Genomic DNA, 17,973 nt, shown 5'->3' with positions numbered 1-17,973 from the left:
ATTAATAAATTGTACTGTTGAAGTGGACTGTACTGTACAAACTCCAGCAATAATCCTATAAACTTAAACTCAAGGGAATTGTCCTTAAAAGTCAGTAGCATTTACTCATTTGAGGTGCTTATTTTAGGATCAGGCTTGCATGACATATTTTCCACCACTTATGGTAGTTGTAACAGTAATTGGTGAGAAAATTATGTCATATTTGCTATATGAGAAAACATAGGGAGCAGATACTGTGAAGCAGGACAAAATAGGCAGAAATCTTCTCCTCCTGTAGCTATTTGAAGGTGTTGGATCAGGTCCATAAGTGGAATAAACTGATGTAGCTCCAGTGACTGAAATGAAACTGCAGATTTAGAGCAACTGAGGAACTGGTAAATTGTCTGTCAAAACACAGGAATCAAAGAGTGTGGGTGGGTTCTGGTTATATTAAATTACTGTCAGTGTTCACAGAGCTTTAAGAACAGGACAAGGAGAGGACCTTGTTTTCTAAACCTTCTTTCATATATAGTAACACAACATTTAAGTGGCTCATTATTTTTGTTTGGCCTAATTTGTGGTATCACTGGCAGTACTCCTACAACTTGTACAAAACCAACAGATTAATATCTTTGCAAGGATAAACTGGTGTGGATGCACTCATTTACATCAAACAATAATAGCTGAGAAATCGGTTTAGCAAGGCCAGATATAGAGCTACCAGCTAACATTTCCCACTCAGTTCATTGAATTCTTCTAATGACACATCTTTAGGGAGTTTCAGCAGGGGTGGTGTCTCTGCTTACCAAAATCCCATCTTTATGGTCCTTTAGGCTCAGCTACTAATAGATAGTGCAGAGATAGTGGTTAGCAGATCTTCATCAGTTCAGTAGCAGCACAGCTACAATCAGTGTCCCCATCCTCTAAGAGGATATTACCAATACCATTTACCTGGATGCAGGATTCGTGCACTCCTACCAATGTAGCTGTCAAGAAAACGGACAAAGAGGAGAAGTAGCATTGCTCACCACTGGGAAAAGGATCTGCCAAGAGGGCAAAGGTTTATCCTATCCTATTTGTGTAAGAGGTAGTGGAAAATCTGCTACACCTGTCCTTGGAACAGCTGCTGTTACCCCTTCACACCCAGTGGTTGCAGTTCCCACAGTGTTTCTGTACCTACGTAAGGGAAACCACTTCCTTCTTGCTTGTTGTTTCTACCAAAAAGGTAGCACGAGCACCTTTTGTGTATCTTGGGAATCAAAGGCACTCTGTGAAACAGAAGTAATTGCCATGCATACAGCAGAAACCAAGCACTCATTTTCCTCTCCATTTCCAGAGGCTGAAGGAACATGTTAATTACCTAAGAACATTTGACAACTAGAACAATAGGAGAAAGCAACCACTGGAAAGTAAGAACCCAGCTCTTGTCAGCCAGGTATCAAACCTGAACAGTGGTCTGTTAATGTTCCCCCAGATAAGTAAGATTCCCTACTCCATTTTGCTCAGACTCTGAATGCTGCTTATCACATGGTTAAGATTCAACTCATAAAAACATGTCTCAGCAATTGGAATTTACCCTTTGACCTTCGTCCCCCTCCCCTTTGTCCCCCTGCTGTGATGAACAAGCTTTGTCTTCACTAAACATCACTGTTACACTGGTGAAAACTGCTTTTTGCACAAGTTCAAAAACTCAGCAAACAGCAGGGACAAAAGCATATATAGATGTAAAAACATACATGTAGTTGTTGTGTTGTATCTTTACTGCACCCAGAGAAACATCAGAATTTAATGGGTTTTGCCATATATTTGGCAAATATTTCTGTGCAACGATGCGTCCTGCAGAAACAAGAGATAGAAGTGGGGAACTATTCAGTAGGGTGAAATATTTCTTTTCATTTTAAAACTTCCTTGAGCTGTGCATAAGCATGTGCATGACTGTGTGGGGCTAGAAATAGGTATCACCCTGCTCCTGGTCTCTAAACTTCTCGATGGGGTCAGTGTGGAGGAACAACACAGCTGCTTATGCTGGTTATTTGATGACATATGGTAATAGCTGCAGTGTTAGAGCTGAATGTGACACACCACAGCAAGTTAAGCAAAATAAACCTGCTAGCCTTTCCCCCCACCACTGCATTTTAAAAAAAGTGTTTTTCTTTTTTGTGGTGAAGAGTCATTATTAGCTGTGGAAAAAAAAAAAGTAACGGTTGAGTGTCTCAAGTGCTTGGTTTGTGTATATCTGTGTGCATGTGAATAAAAGCTAACCAGATAGGCAGATCTGTATTAGTAAATAGGGTACTTCATACACACAAACCAACATACGAATACGTGTGTTCGATACTAAAGCTTTTAAGTAAAAATAATACCCTCAAACTAGAGGCTGAGCCCAGTGTTAGTCTATCAGGCATACAAGAATGGTTTGTGGTGCAATCTGAGGATAACTCAACTGCACAATTATGAGATTATATCCTCTTTAGAGGGTATAATTATGCCATCTCTATATATCTTACTTAGAAGGCATAATGCTTCTCCCCTAATAGTGGAAAAACTAGTACAGAGAAATGCAGTGTTTTTTGCTTCCAGCACACAAAATACCATAGACATCCAGAAAGCTTTTGAATGCAGATCTTAGGGCTGCAAAAAACAAGGCTGAACTCCTGATACTTACCTGAAAAAATTCCTAAAAATAAAAAAACTACGATCTTTGTGGCTTTCGGTGAGATGAAGCTACATCTTGCAAGAATTTTTCCAAATTCATTTTCACAGATGTCTTAGTAATGACTTTTTGAAAACTTAAATTAGACATGTCAGTCAGTGGCATCAGAATTTTTCTTGACTGTAATAAAATTGGAGGGATCTTTTTAAGCAAAATCTACATTGTATTTAGCACTGTTACCTACTAATATAAATGGGTACAAATGTTACAGACTGAGAGGGTATAGAAGAGGTGGTAATAAGGCAGTGGTATGCTTTATCCAGAAGGTGATTGATAATTTCGTTTTTTCTTTCTGGTTTCGTTGCACTGTTTAATCTTTCCAAGCTTAGATCAAATGATTGCTCATTTTGGATGATAAAGTTTATTGCTACTGTCTGGTATGTGTAATGACTACTTAATAATGTGCACCAAGACACAGCAGTAGCTCTTTTTAGTTTGTTTTCAAAGGTGGTAAGGAGTCTCACCGCTACACGCTTTTTCACGGAGCTGAGGTTGCTACAAACCTAAAGATAAATCTGCAAATCTTTGTGACTATTCTTTATCATTGTCACTAGCTTGGTGGTGGTCTGCCATTTTTCTTGAAAGCTGGGCACCAACTGCTGGCCAGAAGTATTTTTCACTGAATTTTTTGTACTTTAAATAAACTACTGCTTCAAGAACTGCCAAGTGTTCCTCATTCATCTTCAGGACACAGAGCTTCATGTATATCTTCGCAAACCTTGACTCTGTGAAGTGTTTGTCTCATCTCTCTGCCATTTATAGCAGTCTTTGAACTCACTTCTGGTTTATTGATGGCCTTGACTAAATTAATGCAGATGTAATTTTTTTAAAAAGGTTTACACTCTGACTAATTGTATGCAAAATAAATCCTCATTTAGAGAGGCTCCTCCTCTTGTTCTAAAAGGTCTTTCTGGATTCATAGAGTAAATGTTGCTGAAAGCATAGAAGGGGGAGATTGTTGTTTCCTTTGGCATTTCTCTTCTTACAGTGGTAGAAGAATATGCATCTGCTTTTCCCTGGGGAAGGGGAGATAATATGATAACCTTCTGATTATATACATAAGCGGGAACTGATCAGCTTCTCTTGTGGTTCGTTTTTAAGGGCAAGTTCCAGTTGGATTGTGCTAATGCACATAATCATGAATCTCTCCAAACAGGATTCACTGCTCTCCAGGGAACTGTTGAAGTATGCATCATTGTTTCAATGAAGTATCTTCATTATAAAACATAGGGACTATAAAAGGTGAATACCATTTGCCTCAGCCTAATATAATCTCTAGTTTGACTTTCTCCCACTATAGTGATTTTTTTAACAGAATCAGAGAGAATAATATGAGACAATTTCAAATGAAATATTATATGAAATTAGGTACATGTGCCTTGATGAACAGAATATTTTATTTTCTATTGTTTTATTGAAATAGGGAGAAATTAATATCAGTGGAATAAAAATGATCTTTAGGATCACACAGCCAATTCAAAGCACCTCAGTGGGGATAGTTGGTCTCTAGAGGTACAGAGTTTCCTACTTTACTGCATTAAGACAAGTAGGTATAAAAGGCTGCACTGCTTAGTAAAATCAACATGTTTAGAATTCAGGAAAGAAAGCAGATGCTGGAATCTACTGAAATCAATCACAAAAAGGATTTTGCTCATTGCAAAGAATGGGATGACATAAATATCTCTATAGGCTTTAAATTGCTCATTACATGTTTTTATCACTGTGTAATTATTTTAAAGTGTCCTGGACTTTTGCTTATTATAAGAAGCACATTAAAAATAGCAGCTAGCATTACATTTAAATATTGGGAAAGGAAAAAAAGAATGTAGTATTATATGAAGAGGCTGCCTAAGTCAGGAAGCATTCCAGTGAAGTAGCCAATCACTTTCCTGTAAGCAAATATATGTATTTATTGGTTTCTATATTTACGTGTGTGTCTATATAAGTATATATATATATATATATGCATGCTACATATAGAGATGAATAAATGTGGGGTTTTTTCAGAGTTCAACAGATGTCTCACAGTAGAAAAGTTTTTTTGTAGCCTGTAACAATCTTGGGAGCGTATAAACAAGTAGACAGGCATGATCCTTGCTCAAAGAGATCGTGGTCTGAGAAGGATACAGACAACTCTGTTCAGATAGATCTAATATAGTCTGTAGGTTGAAGGTCTAATAATAAAAGTATTAAAATAATACTGGACAGTTTTATTGTTTATTTTCATATTCTACAAAAATTAACATGGCCTTCATGGTAAAATACTAGCAAAGATGTCTAGCTCTGAATGGCCTTGTGACTTCAGATAGCTTCATGTTACAGTAGAAAATGCTTTATATTTTAATTTGTTTTCACAGTCTAAAATGCATGCCTTTGTATAGGAGGCAAAACATGGCCTATGGCCCACTTAAATTCCAGTCAAGCTGTATTTGGAAAGCTTAAGTGGGGCTTATATAGTGAATAGGACTTTTCCTGGCACTTTGGTCTGTGATGGATTTCTCTTGTTGTAGCAGTGGTGACACAAGTCATGTGTTCTGTAATGACACCAGATTTATGAAAACCTGTCATGGTCAAAAGCAGTCACATGCACACAAAAAAAAATAAAAATCTGGTGCTACATCATCAGCAATGTTTGAAGAATTACACATATTTCACAGTTTGGTTCAACGTCACCAGGTCTCTGACAACAGATAGCTGACATTTGTAGTATGACTGGGAGTTTCCAGCCATCCCCCTCCTCCTTCTCCTCCTCCTCCAAATTCTGCTTAATTGAGTATGTTGGCAACCAGACCTTGAAATTTGCTTTGCTGTCAATTACTTCCTTTGGAAAGGCAAAACATCAATATGAGTTTCTATACCACTTTCTTCTGTGATTAGTATCTTCGGTGGCTGCAGAATGTATCCATGCTAGAACCGTGTAATATTATCCTAGAAATCCTGCCCAGGAGAGAGAGTGAATCATTCATCAGGGAATGTGGGAATATATATGAATATACCATATTCATATATATAACTGTATTTAATAACTTATTTCTAGTTTATATAACATTCTCTGTAAAATATATATCTATGAATATGAAATATTTTCTATATATTATTCGTATAGTATAGAAAAACATGTAAATTAATATATTGTATATTGTATTAATATAATGCAATGTGTAATTATGATATATTGTAGTGTATATGTTTGTATACCTAATATAGAAAATAAGAAATTATAAAATATTTAATTTATTTTGTTTTCAAGACCAATTGTAAGTTGTCTACTATTTCAAGCCGACTATTTAAATTTAAAAGTTTCTCTCTTTCTCCCAGCAGAAGTTAGATTGTACTTCTTTATGTTTATGGGTGGATAAGAATAAATCATATGCGAAGAAGGATCTCTGGTTTTGCATGTCACAAATAGGAATTGGCCTTGGAGAAAGTGTCATGTCTGTGAATAAACCCACTTAATGCCATACTTGGAGCACCATGTTAGTGTAAAACTCAGTAACAAAGTCATATGTAGGATATGCCAATGCTTTGGGAAAGGTGTTCTCAGAACTTTGTCTTCTACAATTTTATTGAGTTCGGTAATATTCTGTGATTTTTAGGAATTTATGTCCATACATGTCCTAGTACTCTGTAGCAGCCCATCCTCAATGTCTGGAGTAGGTACATAGGTGAGAGTAATTTAAATTGTTTACAGACTGTCTCCTAAGCAAATAGAACTTCATGCATGACATAATTAGAGTCAAATCAGAATAAGCAAAATATATTTTTAACACTGGCCTAGCAATCTTGTTACATAATAGTTGATGTTTACTGAGGCATCTGCATATCAGCTCTTCAGCTACAAGACTGAGAGAAGTCTAGTTTCTCAGCAGTTTTTGGAAAGAATCCAACATATTAGGATCAAGATATAGGTAGAAAACTACCCCTAGAGACAAAACAGGGAGTTACAAAGGCAGCTGATTCATCTGCCCCGGAAAGGGGCAGGTTATGGAAATAACCTTTGCAGGAGCTGTAAGGGAGGAAACAAAATTACTAAAGTTACTAAGAAGTAGTTACGGAAATCCAAGGATAAATTTTGGTGATTATCACAAATGTCTATGTTATTTGCTCCTATGTCTGTAAGATAACTGCCTAATGTTGGTTTTTGCATTTTTCGCCCCCAATGTGCTGTATTCCTCATGCTCAGTAAAACAATAACATACAAATAAGTGAAGTCTTTCATTACCAAAGGAATGACAGAACAATATAATTATCATACCAGGTGACACAGCATTTTGTAATAATCCAGTACATAATTTATGCCATCACTATACATTTTTAAAAATGAAATCTCCTATTTTTAGATGAAGATATCAGACTAGCTTGCAAGATACCTTTATGTAGTATGATGGGCACCACAGAAAGATTCACATGCCTTCAGACATAGGTAGGACCCAAACACTGTTGGTATGGTTTGCTGGGTGAAATCCCAGTTCCACTGAAAGCAATCCTCCCTTTGACTTCAATAAGGTGTGACTTTCACCCCCAGTTTCCATGTTGGGCCTTGAGACCTTGCTAACATAAGGCATCAAATAATTACTTCTGGTCAATCAGGGTTTTTATACAGATCTGATGGTCTGAAGGATAAAGTAAATCAGTGTGGATCAAACCTGTTCTGAAGGGATCTTAAAGGTCAAGTTGATGGTTAAGTCACCCTGATTGCTTAACTCTTCTCCTCTGTGTAGAGACTTGCTGATTACAGTGCTGGGCGTGGAGAGGTGAGTGGCTCAGGACTGAGCCCACCAGCTCAATCCTCAGAGGTGACTCTCCCATACTCAGATATTAACTTCTCTTGCATAACCCGAATTCTATGTCAGTCTTAAACCCAGCCTTTCATCTGTCAGAAATTTAATTGGAAAATCACATATGATATGAATTGCAATAATATGTTATGTATTTACAGCATCAAGTATGAAAACCTCCCCTTACAATTCGTTCAGCTCATTACCATGAAATTCTACTAACATTGCACACAGTAAGGCAAAATTCAGATCTTGTTCAAAAATTTTATCTGGGAAATCAAAATATAAAAATTAAAATTAAATGGCAAAATCCTGGTTTCTGTGTTCTATATTCTTTATATTCTGAAGGGCAAAGGAAGTAGGCTCCAACCTATGCCTGCAGTCTCTGCAAGTGGGGCAGAAAGTCTCCAATGTTATAGGAGTTCAGGGAACTGATTGAAAGGGAGCTGTACAGGCACAGGGAAGGAATGTGTAGGATTGTTTGTTCTCTATAAACATGAGAGCATTTGGCATACAGAATTTTCATCTGTCTCAATAACAAAAAAATACATCCTAGGCCACAAACAGTTATTTTTTTCTCTTAGGAGAACACACGTGAATAAAGAGAAGATAAGAGGAAATTACACATAAGGCTGAACAGCTTTCAGAGAAGCAATGTAATTTTTCATACAATAGTCTTCACACATTCAAATGCTAAAAGAAACTTAGTGGAGTATTATTTCGGATTATCCATGTTCACTTAGTAGAAAAGACAGGGACTACCGCTACAAAAAGAAAAAAAGGAGAGAAAAAAAGAGGCATTTGGAAAAAAACAAAGCAAAAGCAATTAAATAGGAGTTTATTTTTTCTTTATATATATATATTCCCTATGTCTCCCCATGTCTCTAGAAGGCCAAAGTGAGTTATAGCTGTAGGGCTTTTTTATGTCATACCTCTTGCAAAAAAGTGACACATATTGGTTATTTATCAAACTTCTTATTTTTGTCTCTTTTGTACTACAGGCAGAATATAATACAGTGCAGACAAAGATGCATATAAAAGCAATTTGAGATAGACAGAGGCAAAGCTATGTATTCAATAAAATTATATATATTCTTGCAAAGAGACAGAAAAAGAAATGTGCTAGTATAGCAATGTAATCAAGTATAATTAAGGAGTAATATGTGCACAGATAAATTAAAATACTCTGAATTTTTTCATAGTATAGGAGGATGAAATAAACATTCATGCCATCTTCTGCTCCAGCAGAAAGCATCAAATGAATCCCTTCCACTTGGAGTTGGGTATTGTACTTTGACTTTTTCCCATCATCTATTTGTGCTGTCAGGTCAGATAATAAGATGAGAGCTTCTAATGGTTCTCTTTTTTCTCTGGGAGCAGATCTTTCTTCTTACCTTATCCTATTAAAAGTTGCATGGATTAAAAATACGCCACAGATATCAAAAATAAATGCAGGTTTTTGAGTGAAAGCTCCATCTGGTTTATTTGGCACCAGCTCCATTTGATGATTATGACACAATCTTCAGTAACATCGAAGTCATGTGTCTTTAAACTCCCCGAAGAAGAAAGCATTATTTATGGATTATATAGAGAGCCATATAATGCCTGTTAATTTTCCATACAAGTAAATCTGTTACAATAATAAATCAGACTGTGGTAACTACAAAGTCAAAAAAAGTATCTAGTAAGGAGTTCATTGGACTTTGCAGGTATCAATGGACAGTATTCTGAGGCCTTGCATCATGTTTTCAGAAGCATTATTTAATCTGCAGAAATGGACGATAATTTGTTAAAAAACCCAAACACCTCTCTTAGAGGGTCCTTTTAAGTGCAGTGACTTTACTAGACCATGGAAACCCAGCCATTAAGAAAATAATTGGGGGTAAATAATAAACTATACATTTCAAAATCACAAGTAAGCTTAATTTCAAGTTTTATTTTCTTTGCAGAAAATTTACATATGAAGAAGAACGCTTTCTTTTTCTTTTATTTTTCTGTTTTTCCAAGCTGCTGTCTTCATCCTGTTTAAAGCAGATTTCATTAAATGTTAGGTCAGATTCATTTACCTCCAAGTAAAAGAGAAAAGGAGTCTGACAGACCTGTTACCTTTCATTGCTGTATACTTTTGGGAGGGGAATGGAACGGAGGGGAAGAAAGGGAAAACGTGTTAAGGGGTAATCCTTTATCCAGATATGGGTGAGAAGCTCTGCTCATCCTTCCAGTCCTCACGTAGCAGAGTGTTCCCTGCAGCCTCAGCTGAGAAGCTGCTTTCTGCTCTGCATTGCACAGTTCAAAGAGATGGATCTCTCAGGTCTGTAAAGCACACTGAGGATGAATATGGTCAGGAAAAAAGTTTCCTATACCAATATAGGTCATTGTTTCAGTGACTTCTAGAGCCACTTCAAAACAATCTGGGCTCCTGTGTATTTCTGCCCCACTGTATCATCATGAATATCTGCAACCAAGAACTAAGGAGTGACATTATTAAGGCAAAAGGAAGACTGCTGACTGCACTTTTCAGAAATGGGCTGGATATGGATTTTGTTATTCAACCAAATCACAACTATTACCCCAGTGAGCTTGGCAAGTGTTTCAAAACAGGGAGTCCAAGGTAAACTGCAATGCTTGTCTCCACCTGCCCTTGCTCTCTGCCTTTGCTGTCTCCTGGAATCTTTGTGAGAAGGAGGAATTTTGTCTGCATTAGACAGAGGCTGCACAAAATAGGGAGAACTTAGCCCTCACCACAGGGAGTGTGACATACACTGCAGAATAAGCACGGCCAGTGCAGAAATTCAGCTTTCGCAGAATCCCTTGTAGTCTGAATCTGAATGTAAAGCTACTTCCCACAGGATAAAGCCAAAGAGAAGAGAGACAGCTGACAGAGGGATTGTAGGCTTACCTCAGTGCAGTTCCCACTGCAAGTCCTCGTACGCAGACTACTCTCTCACACTCACACTTTGACAGAAGCTTGGCATCTCAGCTGAGTGCTTCATAATTAAAAAGACCTTGTGCTGAAATTTGAAAGCTTTGCAGACTTTGTTTCATTTTGTTAACAGGATGGTTATTAACAAGGATATGGAGCTCTTTGTCATAGATGGAAGGCTGGGAATGATATGAAAATGTCTTTATATGTTTTTATATAATCAAGTTTTCCAGATTGAAGGATTTTAGACCAGATGAGTGTCCTGAATATTTTTCTAGATTCCTGCTTTCTATTCTGAGCTAAATTATCAGAAGCAGAAGTTCACATTAAAGTTGAGAAACCAAGCCTACCAGTGCTAGATGGGTTTTAGCCTTACCATGGGCTCCTCTTCAGTCTGGTTAGAGGAGTTCAAACCAGCTTTCATCTCATTCATGCTAGTTGGCCCATCTCTAATCATAATGCAACAAACTACCGTGGCAGCTCCCACAACCAAGCTATCAACATGACCTTGTCATTTCAATTTTTCACACATATTCTTTGTTTCCCTCCCCTCCATGCCTGTGTAGCATATCACACTAAAATCTCATCTTTCTCCAGCCTACTGCCAAGGGCTACTAATCTGTAATACAGCTTACTCTGAGAAATGTCAAGCAGGATGAAAACGGTAAAACTCACAGAGGAGAAGCTTGAGTTGAACATCTCCTTTGCCACGAAACTCTCTCACCTGCTCTTTGCACTGTGCTGCAGTCCAGGTCAGCCTTACCTGAGTGACCCACTGAGAATAATAGACCATTACATGGGTTCTAAACTTGAGAGAAATAAATGTACCACAATCAAAAAAACTCCATCTTTTTCTGACATGAAAACCACCAGCAATACCCAGGTTTATTTTTCGAAAATCCCCTAATCTTCATTTTTTTTTTCCTGGTCCCTAATCTGTTCTCATTGTCTGAAAATACAAAAGCCTCAGAGATTTCCCATCTTTTTATCTTCACAATCACAGCAATGCTCATCGAAGCAGGGACAGACATTTAATGCAAATAACTCAACAAATTATTTCCGATCACTCCATTCTAAGGTAATAAAAATATCACTTAGAGTATGTGGAGTAGGTTCAAACAATTAGTGAATTAATGGAACTCATTACTTTCTCACAGGTTTTTTACATTCAGAAAATAAATAAGAAAATGAATTTATCTGAAAAATTATTTTGAATTACTTGCTCAGTTTCAGGTATATGTACTCCAAGTCAGTGGTTAGAGAAATTTATCGGGCTTCTAGCTCTGCCTGATCCAGCTTCTCCAAACAAAATATGCCAGAAAAGTGATGACAAGTATAGTAAACATTTTTTCTAAATCTTGCACTGTGGTCCATTTAGAGAACTGAGGGTCTGGTTTATGCCCAGAGGCTCCAGTTTTCTGACCAGTCTAATTTCAGTGGAGGCCAAAGTTTTAAGCATGATACAGAGCGTGTTTTATACACAGAATAAACTTTACCAGTGACTTTCTACTTTGCAGAAAGGGACTTCTGATTTACTTCTGTCCATTTTTCTGCAAGGCCAGAAATCTTCTCCTGTGGGTGTAAGAAAATAAAGCTTGCCAAAGTGTTAGATCAGACACAGGTTTTCATCTCTGTCCATTTTCTCTCACATGAAAGACTTCTGGAGCTAGCAAAGCATGCTTTTGTTGACCAGCAAAGATCAAAAAGGCAGCTTATTTTTGTCCTTCAGCCACTAGACTGATACTCTCAGTTCTGTTAACATTCTGCCCCCATTTGAACTGGACACTTTGGAAGTATCAATAATGCAAGTTGGAGGGCTGCACTATCACTCATCCTGTATTTGCCTCTCCTTCTACAAAATTAAATCAAGTTGAAATCAAAGGAGACACTATCTCAGTCATATAGGCAGAAATCTCCTGTAGCTTTGCAGCAATTCTCAGTGAAATATTTGAAATTATTTATGTTGGCAGCAGTGACTGATCCACATTGAGAGTGCAGAGTTAACAAAATGCTTCCACCCCATGGAGACATAAACAAAGTGTTGGAAGCCACTCATCATGTCATCCACCTTCTCCCCGCTTCCTTGACAGGCACATCTCCTGAAACAGAATGTTGTTTTACAGGAACATCAGAAAGAGCAAAAGTAACTAATAAAACAGTGACAATCCCACTGTGACCACAAGGACTAGGACCAGCAAGCAGTGCACCCCTATTACTTATGAGTGAAGAGAAAATACGCAGCTATCAGAGCCTTTTCTTAACATTGCAGATTGGGTCAAGAATAGATTCTGCAGGAGAGCTCAGGCTATTTCTCTGTTTCAGACTATTTCCATGATGAATGTTCTTACAGGATTCAGATGACTCAGTGGATCAAGAACAGAAATGTCAGCTGTGACCAGCTGTGTCAAAAATTGTTGTTGTCTACTTCAGCTGGCTGCTCTATACTCAGAGTTCAACTACAGCACTCCTAGTAGCTTTGTAATTGGCAGAATTATCCTCAATGCATCTGTTGTTGAGTGTGTAGGAATGTTTGCAGGCGAGATGTACATACACATAAAAGGATTGTGTTGAAAACATAGTAAAAAGCAGTAAGTATTTAGCCACAGCTGAGTTCTCTCTCATTTCCACTAAAACAGAGAAAAGTAACAGCATCTTGCCATGCTGAAATACAGTTGATTGCAGGATTTCTAAGCTCATAAGCAGCCACATTGCACAACAGATGCCACACTGACTGGTAGCTGCTGCCCCACCTTGACGTCCCAAGTAGCTGTCTGTAACGAGGGAAGCCTTCCTCCGTGGCTGGAGTGCTGTGCAAGATTCTGCTAATTGGTGGGTCAGTGTGGTTCTGGGGAGCTGTTTCCTATGCAGACCTCCTGAAAGAGCTAAGATCACAGTTCCTGGGCCCCTGAGGACAGTCTGCAACTGGATCTGATTGTCAAATACAAAACATAGGAGGAGGAGGTTGCTTGTTCCACATTCTTTTCTCCTTCAAAGGCTGGCAATAGTCAATATTTCAGAAGCTTCCTTGGCCCAGTTGTGCAGATGTAACAGCCAGTCACTCTGGAGAAAAGACACAAGAGATTTTCAAGTTCCTTGAGCAAAGCTTTTGCCTGATTTCAATCCAAAGAGTGAAATATGAGCTTTTAAACTTGAAATTTAACTGAATTTCCAGCATTTATACACGCTTTAAAGGTTTTACTTCTTCCTGCACCCTCCTCCCCCCAATCTTTCTTCTCCTTGCAATAAGAATGGATCTAAGAATGATGAGACATTTGGTGATATTTTTATCCCAATAATAAAAATTTGCCCCTTTCTTTCACAGTTCTCAGGCATGCTCACATGAATTTCAGTATCTTCTCATCACTTGCAGTTAGTTTCAAATCTCCTTTGGATAGATCATGTGTGGTCTTCCTTACCCAAGATTTTTTCCAATATTCAATGGCACTGCACGCCTCCATTTGTTTGCTTTCCTTTCTAAAGCAGTGGATGGTTCTCCTTACTGAAAATTTTACAGACAAGCAAAGTGAATAGCTCAGATGTATATTAAGTATTTGAAAGAATAATATAATTTAACCAAGGTACACTGCTCAGTGACCTAAATCACCTGCTTTCATAGACGGTTGACATTGTTTACATTGAGGCTTTTTTGTAGAGAGGCGTTTGAATAACCCTTCAGAATGAATATGCTCAGTAGGAACACTCTGCCCGCTGTCTTTGCGCCTCCCGCTTACGGTGTCTCTCCAGGTACCTTCAGTCAGGTGTCTACAGCTATGAAGGAAAAAGATGTCTTTTGGTTTTTGTCAGTGAAATCACTGACTTTAAGATCATGCTCTGTGCACACACACAACTTGATTCCTCTCACTGATGAAACATATCTACTGTACCCTAAACCTGACTGTCAGCTTCCGTATGGGGAGCCAGCCCTTGACAAGGGTGAAGCCAACACTGAGTAATTTCAAGACATAAGCCTCCTTTTTGTTGTGATATCTGATGTGGCTGTAGACATAAAACATTCAGAGACTTAGTTGGTATTTTTTCAGTGAAAAATATTTAAAAATGAAGCTATAGTTCAGACAGCTGAGCTGACAACAGCTTACAGAAAGTGAACAAGTAAACAATTGCAGAAGTCTCCAGACACTGCAAGACAAGATGAGCAAATATTTTCTTTCTCTGAAATGCAACTTGTTTTACTAATTTTTGTTTGACTGTATCCCGATGATATGAAATTATACAGGGAAAAAAATACTACTAAGACTATGAAGGGGTATCACTATGGATTTAAAATTGTAATATCATTGTAACATTATAACTTTCAAAATTTTTATGATATTAATGGTCTTATTATTGAACCTTACAAAATTAGCTTCTTTGAGTATTGTTAGATTATTTTGTCTTGCCTGTATAACGTTGTGAATATTATTCTATGTAATGGCATACTATGATACAAAATATATATCATTAAAAATACACATCATCTCAGCTCCATTATTCACCATTTCATCTCTTCTACTCTGTTGTCTCCAAATGTTGACTATGTGGCTTCCGAAACAGTTAAATGTGAGGCACATACCTAATAAAAATTCTTCAATGAACCAAACCAGAGCTATGGTGATAAAACCCACAGAAATGAAAGGGGTTTACATGAACTGAGTGCCAAAGCTGTGACCCTCTTGGGGCACCTCCACCTCAGAATGCCAACCTAAAATCTGACAAAGTGCTAGTCTTAACCACCAGCAGCAGAAAGTGCTCTCTAGCCATGGACATCTTAGGACTTTGGAGTTGATGGTGTTGAAGTATCCATAAGGATATGATAAAGGTTTACAGCCAGCTGTATACATCCAGACTTTGTGTGATACGTCATCTTTGGTCTCTCCTACCACCTTCCTTACCATATATTACCTGACCATAGCAGGTATTACATGACTTCTCTTTGGTACTCAAAGTATTAGCTGCAGGAATTATTTAGCATTTTATGTCTTATCACTTTGTTACATTCTGAGAAGGGATAATTATTGTCTTTGTGATTACCCCCCAAAAATATAGCAACTGTCAAAATAAGCCATTCCAAGCCTACAATTTTGGTAGCTTGCTTATAATGTTTCCAATCCAAATACAGGTACCATGGAAAATTTCAATGCTAATTGACTTGCCTTCAGAAACCTCATGCTGACTCCTGCCCAGGGGGTGAAAATCTCCCATGAAGAGGGAGTTTAGAATTGAGGGGTGGGAAGAGAATGTTTTTAGTCCTTAAATCTGCCTTAAGCAAAGATTTGCAAAACTCAACCTGATGCTGCCTGTCTTCTTAAGAGATACATCTCCCAAGAAACCTCAACTTTGAGTTTAAGATCTCAGAAGAATGTGAAAATATGATAGTCTGTATCTCTGTGGGGACCAATTATTGCTAGATGTGGTTTTTGCACAAGTAGAAATGGCTCTGTTTCAGCATGTGGAAAACCTAGGAAACTAATCTGTGTGGTGCACCAATTCTGCTCTCAGGCACAAGAACACACACAGTTTCTGTATGTATTCTGTAATGACCTCCAGTATGATGCAGAAATGTAGGGGTGGCTTTTACAAGATATCCAGCAATGCAAGGCTGCTACATATCGGGTAAGATCCAAGCCCTTGCTGTGTAACTTCCACAAGCTTAATGGTGTTCTTAATGTCTATGTGGGCTGAAATTTATAGTTTCAATGTGAGAGCTTAAAGTTGTGGTGTTTTGGGGTTTTTTTTCATTAGATAAAGAAAGAAATAATTTGCTAGAGTGATTCCAGAGACAGCAGATACAGCTTTTTTCTTTTTTACAGCACTCAGGTAGTCTACCATATTTTCTCTTACAGCCTCCCATTAAAGCTGTAAGCCAGACTCTGAAGCCCAGATAAACTCACTTTGTTTGAGAAATATGGGGAAGGAAAGACAGAGACTGCAGAAACCATATATAGCTTAGCTTGAACTTGAATGTCTCATCTAGAAAATGGGGATAATCTTTACTGTGCAAGTCTTAATGTACTACATACAAGTACTTTTCAGGACAAGCCCGAGTTGTATTGTCTTTTTTTAATAGGTCCATTTAAAAGTATGTATTAACCTCCCTCATTTTACAGTTGCTGGCTACATATAAAAATCTGCTGGATGTAATCTGAGAATGAGGCTACAGGAAAAAAATAAAACAACATTTTAAGATTAGTTTCATTTATGAATAGCCCTTGACTCTTCCTTCTTGGCCTACACTCTGAACAAATGTGTATGTAATGTTCTTCTCACTTTATCAAGTCTGTATTATTAAGGGTAAATATTGATTCAAAATTAAAATATCGTTACAAATTTCTAATAACAAATTAAAATTATTAACAAAAAAAAAATTCCCTGGATCCTCTTGGAAAAACATTGGTTTGGCTTTTTAAAAGTTCGTCATGGCATCTATTTGTAGCTGCTTTGGGAATTACATTTACTGTCAGAAAACAAAACAGAGTAGAGAATATGGCCACACAAAAGGAAACATTTTCACTGATAGTGCTGGAACAATCTTGCCACCAAGAACTCCATCAGGTATCAGGTTACAACTTAGTTCATAAGATTCAGGTGTTTAAATTTTTTAATTTTAATTAGTTTCATGTGTTTTAATTTTTTTGACTTCCCCTTTTAAAGTATTTTTCATCATTTCATTCTAATGATAGGGTTTTGTTTTAACTACTGGATACATCAGTTTCAGCACAGATTTTCTTCTTTTTATTTTAACAACTTGAGGACTCGCATCACAACTCGAATGTCCCTTTGTTCTTTCAGCCTGATTTAAAGGAAATTGCCCTATGTACTACAGTGGTTTTGAATGTATTAAAAGTTTTAAAAATTGTTAATTATATGAAATATTCTAACAGTTTAAGTTTAAATGATGCAATTAGCCAGTTACAACTGGAACTACCAGGCCTTATTTAAAATAATGAGGTCTGACAGTTATGGAGCCTGAATTATTCATTGATAACTAGCTTTTCCTCTTTTGCAAACCATGGCTTACATTAATAACAGAGGTGTAAGTGTGAGAACAAAAGAGTTTGACATTGGGAATACAAATATAAAAGTTCTAAATTATTCCTTAATTAAAAATACTATATGAGCAATATTTTCCAAGAAAAATCATTGGGACTAATACTTTCTCATACATTTCAACAATTGTTTCTGCAGGGAGTCACTGCTTAAAGTAACAGCACTTGATGATTCATAATCCAAGAGAATAAAATAAAGTGAATTTTTGCAACAGCATTCTTTTAAAGACGCTATTTTAAAAACAAAATGCAGCACTTTCTATTGTGATTCCTGCACTTGTGAAAATACATACTGATGTCACAGAGCCCTTCCTATTATCAGAAGAGTTCTATTTCCCACTGCCCTTCATCTTTCAATGGCCTGTGTTGCTTTCTCCATGATTACTCCATCAGCCTCAAAGATAGTTGCTTTATTTAGCACACCTGAACACAAATTAAATGTTGTTCTTTTAACATGAATACTGAGATTTACATCTAGTGGCTAATTTTACAAAAGCCTGAATTTTCATGAGCTTATTGGTTGCTCTAAGCCTGGAT

General features: G+C 37.3%; 1 long non-coding RNA gene across 1 annotated transcript in view; it reads right to left on the bottom strand.

Moving 5' to 3' along the window:
* Positions 1–8,341: 8,341 nt before the first annotated feature.
* LOC125328944 overlaps positions 8,342–17,973 on the bottom strand; it is a 64,889-nt gene continuing 55,257 nt past the window's right edge. Inside the window, exon 7 of the long non-coding RNA XR_007204974.1 lies at positions 8,342–13,453. This is a non-coding gene — a long non-coding RNA (uncharacterized LOC125328944). The remainder of the gene's footprint in view (positions 13,454–17,973) is intronic.

The sequence above is a fragment of the Corvus hawaiiensis genome, chromosome 7 (genome assembly GCF_020740725.1).
Source record: "Corvus hawaiiensis isolate bCorHaw1 chromosome 7, bCorHaw1.pri.cur, whole genome shotgun sequence".
Classification (NCBI taxonomy): Eukaryota; Metazoa; Chordata; class Aves; order Passeriformes; family Corvidae; genus Corvus; species Corvus hawaiiensis.
This window is presented reverse-complemented; position numbering and strand designations above follow the sequence as displayed.